This window comes from Myotis myotis, unplaced genomic scaffold (genome assembly GCF_014108235.1).
Source record: "Myotis myotis isolate mMyoMyo1 unplaced genomic scaffold, mMyoMyo1.p scaffold_m19_p_7, whole genome shotgun sequence".
Lineage (NCBI taxonomy): Eukaryota > Metazoa > Chordata > Mammalia > Chiroptera > Vespertilionidae > Myotis > Myotis myotis.
In genome coordinates this window covers 87,243,350-87,256,965 of record NW_023416379.1, presented here as the reverse complement: position 1 = coordinate 87,256,965, position 13,616 = coordinate 87,243,350, and the positions used below count along the sequence as shown (strand labels likewise).

General features: G+C 56.7%; 1 long non-coding RNA gene across 2 annotated transcripts; it reads right to left on the bottom strand.

Moving 5' to 3' along the window:
• Positions 1-629: 629 nt before the first annotated feature.
• On the bottom strand, positions 630-8,419 carry LOC118660263. Of its 2 annotated transcripts, none has more exons than XR_004968854.1 (4): positions 8,308-8,419; positions 4,356-4,506; positions 4,008-4,101; positions 630-1,319 (listed from the first exon to the last, which is right to left on the bottom strand). It is a non-coding gene; the product is annotated as an uncharacterized LOC118660263 (long non-coding RNA). The 2 variants fall into 2 exon arrangements; XR_004968853.1 differs by lacking the exon at positions 630-1,319 and adding an exon at positions 2,462-2,599.
• Positions 8,420-13,616: the final 5,197 nt, after the last annotated feature.

The following is a 13,616-nucleotide window of genomic DNA, read 5'->3' as shown; positions in this document are numbered from 1 at the left end:
TCAGGTCCCTGATGAAGTGTCACGCCTTTGGGGGGCCTTTCTTAAAATAGTACCCCCCCCTCCAGATCTTCTAATATCCCTCTCTCTTCCCATCCCTGCTTTATTTTTCCTCAGGTGACTCATTGCTACCTGACAGTATATATTATACTGTGCATTTATTTCTGCATTCATTTACTGTCTCTCTCCATCCCACTAGAATGGGAGCTCCATGAGGGTGGGAATTTTGCTTGGTTGACCACTGAGCTTCAGGGCCTGGAACAGTGCCTGACACATAGTAGGTCTCAATCAACACTTGCAGGATGAATGAAACTTCTCTATCCCAGGGAAGGGAACTGAGGCCTAGAGTGATACAGCGACTTGCCCAAGGTCACACGGCTACTTAGCCTGACCTTGTCCCCGGGTTCTCTGTTCCCAGGTGTCCCCTGCACACCGTATTCCCCCAAAGCCCCTTCTCCCCTTCACCTACGGAGCAGCCAGCGGCGGCCACTCCCGTCTGTCACTCAGCCGGGCCAATAGCCCTCAGCTCCTCCAGTTGTTTCTGTCAAACAGTATTTACAATAAACTTTGTTTGAACTTTTGTCTAAGTGATAATAATAATAACACGATAATTATATGGAGTATAACGTACAGCCAGCTGTATTTAATTAAAGCTGTAATTTCACTAAGGGTTTCTGGAAACAGAGTAAACCGCAAGCGTTGTACCACCCGGACCTCTCTGCGGGGATTCCAGCGGGACGGGAGCGGGGTGACGGCAGCAGAGGCCCCAGAAGCCGGAGGCCACCAGCATGCTTCCGGAGTCAGGGTGCTCCCATCCTGGAGCCCCCGGCGGGTGGGTCCGCCGTGGCCTCAGGCCAAAGCCTGAGTCTGGAGCCTCTCAGAGCATGTGCACGCCTCCTTCTGACCTTGGCTGGCTCAGGGGAAAGTTGCTTCTTTCAAGACTGGAATAAAGGGCTGGGAGCTGACAGACACCACCCAGGAGCAAGGAAGGTGGCTCGGAAGCCAGAGGCCCAGCGGGCGGGACAAAGGGGAGGAATCAGAGCCAGCTGAGGGGGGACAGCCGGGCATGGATTTTGTCAGCAGAATTTTGCTTAGTGTGGATCATGTGCCTGGCACTGTGCCGGACACTGGGGTAAAGGAAACCTGGGCTGTGCTCTGCTGAGAATTTGGTTGAGCAAGAAAACAGCCTTGTACACCAATCACCAGAGGAGCCCACCCAGAGGGGATTGCGTCGTCCCTGGGCGAAGAGCCCCCCTTTGGGGCCAGAGTATGCAGATTTAAATCCTGGCTCTGTCCCTCTCAGCTGGGCTTCACTTTTCCACCTGTGAAATGGGAATAACAGATCTATATCAGAGGATTAATAAGGAGTAAATGAAGGAATCGGTGTCAGCTGCTTAGGACAACAGTAGAGAGGGTAGATGAATGTTAGCTGTATCATTGGATATTTCTTCGAGTTCAGAAATAGGGTGACCTGGCCTGGCCGGTGTGGCTCAATGGTTGAGCGTTGGCCTATGAACCAAGAGGTCACGGTTTGATTCCTGGTCAGGCACATGATCCCCAGTATGGGGCGTGCAGGAGGCAGCTGATCAATGATTGTCTCTCATCACTGATGCTTCTCTCTCTCTCCCTCTCCCTTCCTCTCTGAAATCAATAAAAATATATATATATATATTTTTAAAATATATTTTATTGATTTTCTACAGAGAGGAAGGGAGAGGGACAGAGAGTTAGAAACATCGATGGGAGAGAAACATCAATCAGCTGCCTCCTGCACACCCGCCACTGGGGATGTGCCCACAACCAAGGCACATGCCCCCGACCGGAATCGAACCCGGGACCCCTCAGTCTGCAGGCCGACGCTCTATCCACTGAGCCAAACCGATCAGGGCTAAAAATATATTTTTAAAAAAGAAAAGAAATAGGGTGACCAACCACCCTGGCTGGGATGTGGAACATTCAGGCCCAAACCAGACAGTCACAGGAAATCTGGATGGTTGGCCATCCTACCTGGAAAGCCAGAGCTGGGTCTCAGGGACAAGGTGACATTCGAGCCAGGTACACGCTAAGGATGTGGGGGACTTCGCCGTTCAGCAGAAGGCAGAGAATACATGGGAAAGTATGGAACCAGGGATTTGGGCCCAGATGGGTCATGAGCGCCTGTGTGACCCCTTCCTGGGGGCTCAGTTGTCCCATCTGTAGGCTAACGGGGGACCGACTGCTCTCTGGGGCCCCTGGCAGGTCTGCAGTCAGAGGAGACTGAGGCTGCAGGAAGGAAGGAGCTGGTGAGGGGCCTCAAGGGTCACCTCACCTGCCCCCAGCATGCACATGGGTCACCCCACCTGTCCCCCGCATGCACTCGGGCCACCCCACCTGCCCCCAGCGTGCACACGGGTCACCCCACCTGCCCCCAGCATGCACACACAATGCTGGGGCACAGGGGAGGTAAAGGGGACACTTGCCCACATAGAAACCCCTCTTGGAGGCCTGTAGCAGGGCAGGACCAGTAGGGTTAACTGGAGAGTCGGTTTTAATTGTCTAAAGAGGCTTGCTGCTGGGGGTGGGGGTTGATCGAGAAGATCTCTGAAGAGATGCAGAAATATTCCTGGGTAATAAAATATCCCCTTTTCAGTGTCAAAGTTAATGTTCCAGGCCTCAGGTAAAACCGGCTTCTTATCAGCCAGCGCTCTCCCTGGAGGAGGCTGGGTGGCAGGCGGGGAAGGAGGGAGCAGCTAGGGTTCCCCCACCCCCCAGTAGAGAAGGGGGGGTGCTTGGTGGTCAAAGGAGGCCGAGCCCCATTGTGATCTCCCGAGGCCCTGGGACCAGGAGGTCGGTGGGTGCAGGATGCATGGCCTGACCCGCATCAGGCTGCCTAGCACTCTGTCCGCCTCCCCCCCGTCCCTCGCCTGCTGGCCTCTTTCTCCTTCCTCTTTTCTCTCAGACTGCTCTTTCCACCTGTCTGCTCCCGCCCATTCCGCGTGTGCCTGCATCTATGATGCTGTTTGTGTCTGTCTGTCCTGCTGGGGTGCTGTCCCCTGAGGCCAGCACAAGAGGCAGAAGGCCTCACACGCTGCCTGGGAGCAACACGTATGGGCCGCACACTCACGCACCCCCGTGCAACTCTGCACAATGGCCTCGGTGGCACCTTGCCCGTGCCCCAGGCTGCCGCCTGCACCCCTGCCCGGGCACTGGGCCCCAAACCCACTGGCGTGTGCCGGCAGCTCAGCACAGTGACTCTGACAGGCCGCTGGGTTAAATATAGAGTTGCATACGCAAGACGGGGCTAATTTTAGCAGGAATGTGCTGGAAACTTTCTGAGGGCTCTGTTCTCTCTCTGTCTCCCCTGTGCTCATCGCTCAGGGCTGGAAGTAAACCTGCTAGTCCTCCATTCTTCATCTTCCTGCTTCTCCCTTCCCCTCCCCCTCTCTCCACTCGGGTCCCCAGACGCTGGCCCTGTTCCTTTTCTTGGCTGTGCCCGTTCCCAGGGGCCAGACCACCCCACCGCCTGAGTTCTAAATCCCGTGTCCCCTCTCACGTCAGCAACGCCAAGGCTGGCCAGCCCTGGGGAACATGATCAGTTACTCAAAACGCTCCTTCCTCCTGCCGCACCCCAGTGACGCGTCCTATTGGGGGACGACGGCTGATTGACACACCAACACAGTCTGCCACTTGCTGCGTCCCTGTGTGCCAGGCACATACTCGGTGCTTCATAAAGAATCACTCACTTAACCCTCTCAGCACCCTGGAGGGAGGTGTGGGCAGTAGCCCCATTTTACAGACCAGGGTAGGGAGGCCCAGAAACATTCACGAATTGCCGAGGGTCCTTCAGCCCACACTAAGGGTCACCTAAGACATTATCTTTCCAGGGAAGCACATGTGCCTTTTAAAATTATACATATATATTTTTATTGATTTCAGAGAGGAAGGGGAAGAGATAGAAAGATAAAAGATGAGAGAGATCCCCTTGATCCCCTTCTGGGGATCAATCCCACATCCTGAGCATATGCCCTGACCTGGAATCAAACCGGTGACCTCTTGGTTCCTGGGTTGAAGCTCAACCGCTGAGCCACGCCCAGCTGGGCCACGCGTGCCTTTTCAGTGGGAACCCTGGTGGGAAGAGATCGTGTTAAGCACAAAGGAAGTACCATGATGTGGAACTCCAAGGACCATGACTCCAGAAGGGCACCGGTTTTCGGGGTAGACAGGGGCCGCTCCTGTCCCCATCCTTCCTGTGTCCTGCTGCCCACCCGGGGGCCCAGGGCAATAGGGCATGCTTCTCCCCAACCCAGGTCTGCATTGGCTTGTGTTCCTACCCCTCCGTTTTCCCTTCCCCCTTCACATGGCATTTAGGGGGCACCTACTGTGTGCCCAGCGCGGCCGCAGGTGCTTGGCTGCAAAGAGAATGAGCTGGAGGGCAGGGCTGGCTCTGAAGTCTCTGGACGAGTTGGTGGCAGGCGCAGGCCTAGAGTAAACAGTCAGCTGCATCTTCCTTGGTGAGGATAATAATAGGAGCTGGAGGACAGAGGAGAGAAAAAGCTGACATCCGGAAGGGGCTGCACCCCCCTCGCAAGAAACTCCAGAGGCATCAACTCCCCCACCTCCCCCCGCCCATGCTCTGACTGCTCTCGCCGGCAGCTCAGAAAAATGCCCTGTCTCCCCGCGGGGCTGTGTAACAGCGCTGCGTGGCGTTGTGTTTGAGGGCGAGGACATTTCCCTGTAATGAGGATTAGAATAGTAACGAGGAGGATGACACGCTGGAGTTGGAGCAGCAAATCTCCGGGGAGCGCCGGCCCACCCGCCGCAGGGATGCCAGCTGTGGGGATGCGACAGAGCCGCGCCCCATTAGCCAGGCCAGGAGCCACTGGCCAATGTCGGCCGCTGGCCGCTGGCCCCAGCCCACGCCCCTAGGGCTACTGGACGGGCAGCAGGATTGGGTGCTCAGGGCCCTGGCTCACAGCCTGGCCCTGGGGCAAAGGGAACCCGGGTAGGAAGGAGGAGAGGACGCACTGAGATTGCAGCCTCCACGGCCCTCTTCCTCCTGCCTCTGCAGCACCGATTCTTTCTCATCTATAATATAACTCCCTTTTTCATGTTCCTTACTGTCTCCCTGACTACAAAGTCATCTCCATGCTTTGTCCCTGCTGTTTCTCCAGTAACTGGAATAGTGCCAAGAGCATAGTAGGTGTTCACGGAAGATGATGCATGCGCTAATAGATTTGGGTGTGGACCCTTGGTGCTGCATGATGGGACCGGAGATGCCCCATGTGGCTGAAGTCTTTGTGCCAATCTGTGAGGGGGGGGGGGGTGTCTGTGAGGAGGGTGTCTGTGTAAGGTATGTGTGAAGGGTGTGTGTGTGTGAGGGGTGTGTGTGAGGGGTGTGTGTGAGGTGTGTGTGTGTGAGGTGTGTGCGTGTGAGGGGTGTGTGTGAGGTGTGTGTGTGAGGGGTGTGTGTGAGGTGTGTGCGTGTGAGGTGTGTGTGTGTGTGTGTGTGAGGCATGTGTATATCTCTGTGAGGTGTGTGTGTGTGAGTGTGAGGTGTGTGTGTGTGTGTGTGTGTGTGAGGGGTGTGTGTGTGTGTGAGGTGTTTGTGTGTGTGTGAGGCATGTGTATATCTCTGTGAGGTGTGTGTGTGTCACCATCTCCCTCGCACACTTCAGCTGCTGAATGACGCAGGGCCTCCGGGAATGGCGAGTGTCCTGGGTGAGCCCCGGGGCTGGGCAGGGAGCCTCTGCCTGCATGGGCGAGGCCTGTGGAGCACTCCACTGACCCTCGCCCACGGGCCTCTGGGACAGACCCCACCGGGGCTGTGCCCACGTTGCCTCATGCCACCTTGGGGCGGGGTCCTGCACCGACTTTGGGGACAGAGCTGCTCTTTCCAGGAGTGGCGCCTCCCGGCATGGCATTCCCCGTGCGTGTCCACGCCCTCCTGTGGAACAGCCTGTGGAGAATGACAAAGGCTGTGCCTGCATCGCCCGCTACGTGCCAGGCCTGGGGCGAGAGCCCAGTGACCCTCACAGCACGTGACTCCAGGGCACGTGGGAGGTAGGTGTGAGCAGTACAGGTAGGGAAACGGGGGCCCGGGGAAGGAAGTCACGTGTCCGAGGTCACACAACGAGGATGTGGGACACGACACGGGCACCAGGCCTGAGGCCACGGCTGACGACGTCGCCCAAATGGGACAGTGGGGCCCTCCCTTCCCCAGAGCCACCACCTCACCCCCCTGCAGACGGAGGAAAAGCGAGGGCATGAAGGAGCTGTCTGCTTCCTCAGGGCCTGCGTGTGGCTCGTCCCCGAGCTTGCTGGCAGCCACCCTTGCCCTCATCAGATGCCCCTGTAGTGGCACGTGTTCCTGAAAGCGCTGTGCTTCAGTCCTAACCACCAGCACCTGTGAGAATGGCTTTATTTGGAAATAAGGGCTTTGCACATGTCGTCAAGTTACTGAAAGGTGAGGTCATCTGGGTTAGGATGGGCCCTACATCCAACGACCTTATAAGAAGAGGGCAATTTGGACACAGACACGCAGGGAAGAATCGGTGCTGTGGTGGGAGCTGATGTGGGAGTGATCTGCCTGCAAGCCAAGGGCTGCTGGCCGCTCCCGGGAGCTAGGAGAGAGGGGTGAACAGCCCTCCCTCTGAGCACTCCGGAGGAAACCAAGTCCGCCCCAACCTTGACCTCAGACGCTGGCCTCCAGAGCTATAAGGGAATTCATTCCTGTTGTTCTGAGCCACCAGTCTGTCAGTGCTGCAGCCCTAGGAAGTGAGGACACACCCTCCCTGCCCAGTGCTGACGCGCACACACATGCACACGCACACGCACACACACGCATACACAGTAACCTAAATGCACAATCATGTAGATTCACACTCCGGCTAGGCCACACTAGCCCACGCTGAGTGCTCCTGTGCAAGGTGCTGCTGCCCACAGCCACCCCGCACCCCGCGGGTGGAGTGCCCGCCTCCCCACACATCCCTGGCCTGCCGGTCCCCGCCCCCATCGGGTCAGCCGGCGCCTCCCTGGGGACAGAACCCTCCAAACTCCTTTCAGGGCTTCCTTCCCTGCTTCCCCTTCTGGTCACTTCCCAGCCCCCAGTCTCCTGGTCTGACTTCCTCCCTCCCGCCTTCCCTCTCCTCCTCCTCCCTTCCTGCCTTCCTCTGCCCCTTTTCTCCCCCTCTGAGTTCCGGGCCCTGCTGCAAGGCCCTACATGTTTTCGGAGAGTTGCACGTCGCCACCTGTTGCTATGGAGAAGCCTCTTTATCACAAACACTGAGTAAACAGCTGCTGCTGGGAGCCCCTTTCTGCTGGCCAGGGGTTTATTTGGAGAAAGTCAATAAGGAAAAATAAACATTCCCAGCCCTGTGTATATACAGCCTTGGGACTGGTGCTCCGCCGAGGCCCAGGCCCCAGCTCCCCAGAGGGTCTGGCAGGCTGAGCCCAGAATCTCCCACTCCCAGTTGGGGAGGGGCCTGGCAGCGGTTCTCCTCTGCACGTAGTCAGGCCGCTCTGTAGGCTGCAGCCTCCCTGCCCTCGGCTGGGCCCGGCTCCCACAGCTCCGGGCTCCTGCTCCTCGATCTCCACCTCCACCTTCCAGGAAAGGGTGTGATGAAGCAGACCCACCCACCTGCCTGTCCAGGTCACTCGCCTGCTGGCTTCCAGGGAAGTCCATTCTGCCTGCGCCCCCGCAGTACCCTGGGGTTCCAGGGAGGAAGCATGGTCAGTGTGGCCAGAATTCTCTCTGTGAAATCGTAGTTTCCACTGAATCCAACATGTTAAGTGCTTAATAAGCCAACACTGCATTCATTCAGCACATATTTATTTAGCAGCTATGACTATGTCACGGGGCTGTGCTGGGCTCTGCTGGCTCCTGCCCTCATGGTGCTCACGGTCTAGTGCAGTGGTCGGCAAACTGCGGTTCGCGAGCCACATGCGGCTCTTTGGCCCCTTGAGTGTGGTTCTTCCACAAAATACCAACTTCTGCGCATGGGCCACGAAGTTTCAATCGCATTGTACGTGCGTGCCCACACGTGGTATTTTGTGGAAGAGCCACACTCAAGGGGCCAAAGAGCCGCATGTGGCTCGCGAGCCGCAGTTTGCCGACCACTGGGGAAGACAGAGTCAGCCACCGTGGCGCAGCTGGTTAAATACATCCCGGTGTGTGAAGTGCCATGCGGGAGAAGCCAGGGTGAAGGTGGGTGTGGAGATGCACCTTGCATCTTGCTAATCTCCACCGCATGCATCGGCTCAGTGAATCCTCAGAGCAACCCTGGGAGGTGGTAATATTTTTATTCCCATTTGACACGTGGGGAAATAACTTACCTAACGTCACTGAGCTACCAAGTGGGAGTCTCGGGATTTAAACGCCGGGCTGCCGGGGGCTCTGACCCGCGGCAGCTCTGTTGGGCTTGCAGTCGGAATGCCACGGTCCTCGGAAAGCTCATGAGAAAAGCTCTCCTGAAGCGTTCACATGACAAGTGGGGACAGGCAGTGACAAGAGTGGCTGATGAGGAATGCCAGTCACTCAGAGGACATCAGCTGATACGGAGGACTCAGAGCCAGGGGCAGGAGTCGGGTTGAGCTTTGAAGGATGGGTAGAATTTAGAGAGGCCGGAGGCAAGGGAAGGAATCCCAGGGGCAGAGCTGGGTGCAGCCTGGCTGGGGCTGGGGAGCAGGAAGAACTGTTTTGGAGAAGGGGGAGGTAGGCTGCCACCTCGCCTCTCACTCCTGACCCCCATGCCTCCCTTGGAAACTGGCCTCCATCCCCACCACCCCTGCTTTGGGCCAGGACCTCATCCTCGCTCTCCCACATGTGTATGCAGCCTCCTTCCTGGTCTCCCTGCCTCTAGCCTTCTCAGCTTCTAGTCCACTCCCCACCAGCCCCAGGATCTTCCAGAAACACAAATCGAATCATGCCACCGCCTCCTCTGTGTCCCCTCCCTAGAAAGATGCCACGCGGCCTTGCTCTCGTCTCTTCCTCATCCGTGAGCATCCTGCGCACCGAGCAGATAGAACCACTCCAGTTTCCCAAACGCACGGGGCCCTCTTGTGCCTCTGCTCTTGGCACTTACACTTCCAACTGCTTGGGAATCCTTCCCGAAGGACCACATTCATTCACAAACTCTTTCTGTTGTTGTTGTTGTTTAATAATTTATTGAATTCAGAGAGGAAGGGAGAGGGAGAGAGAAATAGAAACATCAATGATGAGAGAGAACCATTGACCCGCTGCCTCCTGCATGCCCCACACAAGAGATCGAGCCCACAACCCAAGCATGTGCCCTGACCAGGAATCGAACCGTGACCCTCCTGTTCATAGGTCGACGCTCAACAACTGAGCCACGCCACCCAGGCTTTCACAAACTCTTAATGGGCACCGACTAGGTGTCTGTCTCTGGTCGGAGCCGTGGCAACAAAACAGATGAAGGGCCTTGTCCTCGTGGAATTACGTCCCAGTGAGGGATAGACACTCAAGCAAGACTCAGAAGTAAAATATACACGCCAGCGGGTGCTGCTGGCGGCTGTGGAGGGACACCCTGCAGGGAAGGGGGATGCGCAGGGCCTTGAGGCGACGGTGACGACTCTGAGTAAGATGGGGAACTCTCTCAGGTTTCCCAGGGTTCCCTCTGGCTGTTGTGTTGAGAATAGAATGAAGGTAGCATGGTAGGAGCAGGGAGACAGGCAGACCCCAGGAACTCAGGGCTCCCACTCCCCGCCAAGGCTGTCAGGGCCTGGTTCTGGGGTGTCTCCCCCCTCAAGCCCCAGACCCCCAGGGGCTTCCTGAGGGGAGCCAGGTAAGAGAGGGCACGCCCTCCAGGCCTCATCCAGTGCCACCGTCCTGCAGCATGTTCTGGTTCCAGGGCGCAGCCCTGCAGACCTCCAGCCTGGCACTGCCTCCCCCCTGCCTCCTTCCGGCTGCCTGCCCATCTCCGCCCAGGACCCTGAGGAGGACAGGAGCCCCGCAGAGCAGCGATCCACATATCGGGGCCAAGGGAATTAACATTCCCGGGCTGCAATTATACCTTCCACCCATGACACCTAAGGAAGCATATTTTTATAAAAGCAGGTAAATTGGAGGCTTATGGGATTGTGGGGAATGAGTGTATTTTTAGCACATTCCCCTCTCCACTCCTGATTGCCAGAATCCTGGTAGTTACTCTGGCACCAGAGGTCTGAACTGAGGCTGGTGGGGCTCAGAGTGAGTTTGAGGGGCCATTGTGCAGGGGATCTGGGAGGCACTGGGAACCTAGTTAAGCCAAGTTAGAGTCTAGGAAAGAAGCTGGACAAACTCCCTCTTATGGGGGAAGTATGGGGAGGAGTCATTCATTAGAAGGTGGGGAGCACGTTTTTAAGTTATATATACCGATACTAATAATAGAAACAAAAACAGTAATGATAGCTAACCCTCATAAGGTGCTTCTTAAGTGCCAGATCGTGTTCTAGTTGCATTTTACAACAATCATATGAATATGTTCTGCTAATATCCCCATTTTGCAGATGAGAAAACCAAGGCATAGAAAGTGTAATTTTGAGTTAGACCGTTGGAGATACATTTATACATCTAAACGCACATGAATTCCCTCATGGTATCCCCAACGAGGCCTAAAGTTTGGCCAATTGCAAGCTCTGAAGTTAGGAAGCCCCTACCTTTGGGGGCAGGGCCTCTGATCACACTTCTGGTTCCTCTTGCACAGCCTACACCCCCACCTGGTGCAAAGAAAGCCATGTGGCTGGCCAGCAGCCCCACCATGCCCTTCAGCACAGAAGGCTGGAGCAAGAGGCTGTGAGGAGACTGTGAGGAGCTGGGAGCAGAATGTGCAGGGCTTCTGCCCGTTTAGGGAACTGCTTGGGATAGTGGATCTGCTGGTACTGGAGAAAATGTGGAGAGGAGAGGGAGGGATTAGGGTCCCCCTCGGTGTCCAGCGTCGCTGCCATCTAGGGACACCCTTCTCTGGCAAGGACATCAGCATAGAGAAGCATGAGAGAGAGAAAGGCAGGGCGAGATGTGATTTTTAATGCAAGCCTCGATAATCAGCTATTTGTGATGGAATTTTTTCTGTCCTGGTCTCCGAGGGACGAGAAGCGGGAGTGAGGGAAGAGGGGTCAGAAATTAGTATGCAGAAATATCTGATCAGCCAAAGTAATTTTCTTTAATAATCGTATTCATACTGCCTGCTCTCTGCTCACTGGAAGAATTAAGTATTTAATAGTAATATATTTCATCTGGCAGTGGTTCCGTTTCGTTAGGAGCCGTGATGCTTCGTCGGGATATGTGGGTGGTGGAGGTCTGGGGGGTGGGGGGGAGGGAGACAGATAGGAGGTGTCAAGGCAAAAAGAAATAGCTAAGCGAGCAGGAGGGCAGTGGGCACGGGTGGGCAGGGAAGGAGGTAGAGGGGGAGCTGTGTGCCAGGGGGAGCCCGGCGGCCCTTCGAGGTGCCACTCAAGTGCCTTCGCTGCCTGAGCGGGGCTGCCCCGCTCTGCCTCTGGCTGCAGTTGTGGCCCCCAGAGACCCCACTTCTGACCCAATTCCAAAAGCTTCATCTCTGACCCCCAAAGACAGGTCCTCCTGTCCGACCCCTGGCATGTCCCCAGCCCCCAGCTCCGAGACCGATAGAGTCGCTGAGTGGGGGTAGAATTGCACAGTGAACCCCAGGCTGTGCTCTGACCCCCTGCCCAAGCTTCCGGGGCTCCCCAGCAGGTCCTTGGGGCTGCCTGCATGGGTCCCCCAGCCCAGAGGTGAGCCTGCGGGTGCAGGCTGGTGCGTGAGCGGGGCTGGTGCGGAGGAGAGCAGCAGCTTGCGCCGGCTGGAGAACCTGACAGCGGCCTCTCTGCCCCGGGGCTGCGGGCGCAGTGTGCTTTAGCTATTACATGATCTTAATAGTTAAAAAGCAGGCCCAGCGCGTGCCGGGGACATAATCGATGACACCTAGCGCTGGGGAACCTGATCTCCGTCGGAGGCGTGTGGACAGGTTCTCTGCCTCCTCTGCCAGCTCCCCGAGCTCAGCTACCTGGTGGAGAACATCCGTGGGAAAGGAGCAACCACATCTGTCCGATGAGATTGGAGACAAAGAGAGAGAGGGCCGAGCTGCAGATAGCAGAGTTCAGCTGCTCGCTGTTCCTCTAACAGCAAACTCCGCAAACTGATGTGCAGTGATGCTGGCACTTCCAGGCGCCTGACAGGCTGGAATTAAACACCTGTCCATTAAACTGACAGCCCCAGGAAGGAAAGAGAGGGGGAGAGGAGAGGGGGGCGGGGAGGGCTGGGAACCCAACCGCAGGCTGGCTCCTTCCCTGCAGGAGGCAAGCGCCTGCCAGACAGAGAGGTCAGGGCGGGAGCAGGAGCCAGCAGCATCTATGGGTCCTCCTCGCTCTCGCTTCTGAAGCAAGCAGAGTGTAGATAGGCCCACTGCAAACTAGCATTCAGACCTGGACCTTGGGGATGGAGAAGCAGCATGTGACGCGCCCGGGAGGCTGGGCCAAGGTGAAGAGATTTATCCTCATTTGCTCAAAACTCCAGTTCAAAGGCGTGTGGTCTCTGGCAGCCTCTGGGCCTCCTCCACACACACGCTCTTTGTCTGCTCTGAGCCCTTGAGGCATGTACCAGACATGAGGCAGCCCATCCGTGCTTCCCTGAGACGCCTCTTGGGCTGTTGGACATCTGGGTGAGTCTATCCTGACTCCCCAACCCAAGTGGAAGCTCCTAGAGAAAACACAGCTTGTCTTCCACTCCCTAGCTCCCCCCTGCCCCCCGCAGTGCTAGTGGGAGGGGCTGGGAGGAATGGGTTTCTGGGACGGATGGGGCTCATGGATTCATGGATGGATGAACAGATGGATGGATGTAATGCTGGCGGTTAGGTGGCATATACCAGTGGGCCTGTGCTGGTTGTTCAAGTTTCTGTATTGGTCAGTAGATAGTCATTACCTCTAGCCCTTTAAGTGCCACCTTCCCCATCGTCCTACCCCCTGCCCTGTGATTTGCTGGACCTCCCAAGATTCAGCGATTAAACATTAGCACCCAGCCCAGCAGGGGGCCTCAGGCCTCTGCTCCATGGCAGTGACCAGCGTCCATTCTGATTGGTGAGTAAGTCAGCTTATCATTGTAACCAACACCCTTGGGTGGATAGACGAACAGCCGCCAGGACTGAATGCTGGGATTAGGTGATCTTCGGAGAAGGAAGCAGGAGGGGCAGAAACGCCACACAGCTTATCAGGAGGCCGGGGTTTGTTTGTTCACGCTGACCACCACCTTGGGATACTCAAATGGGGACAATACCTGCCCCGCCAACCTCAGAGGGTGGCTGTGCCCCGTTGAGCCTGTCCCTCCATCCTCTGGTCACGATTCCTTGCCGTGTGCGTGCCCACTTCTCTCATAGAGGATGGGGGGCTCCTTGGAAACAAGGGTGGAAAACACCCCCATATCCCAGCACGTGCTTGGCATTTGTTGGGTGGATGGATGCAGGAGGGATGAAGCAGTGGGTGAGAGGAAGCGGACCCTGAGGCGTGTAATGGGAGAGGGTGCAGATGGACAGGAAGGTGGGGAAGGAGAGTTCGGAAGGGTGCTGCTGGGTGCCAGAAGGGAGCTTCTCCCATCCGCAGCCAACCCTTCCCATGCCCCCTCCCCTGCCCTGGTGATG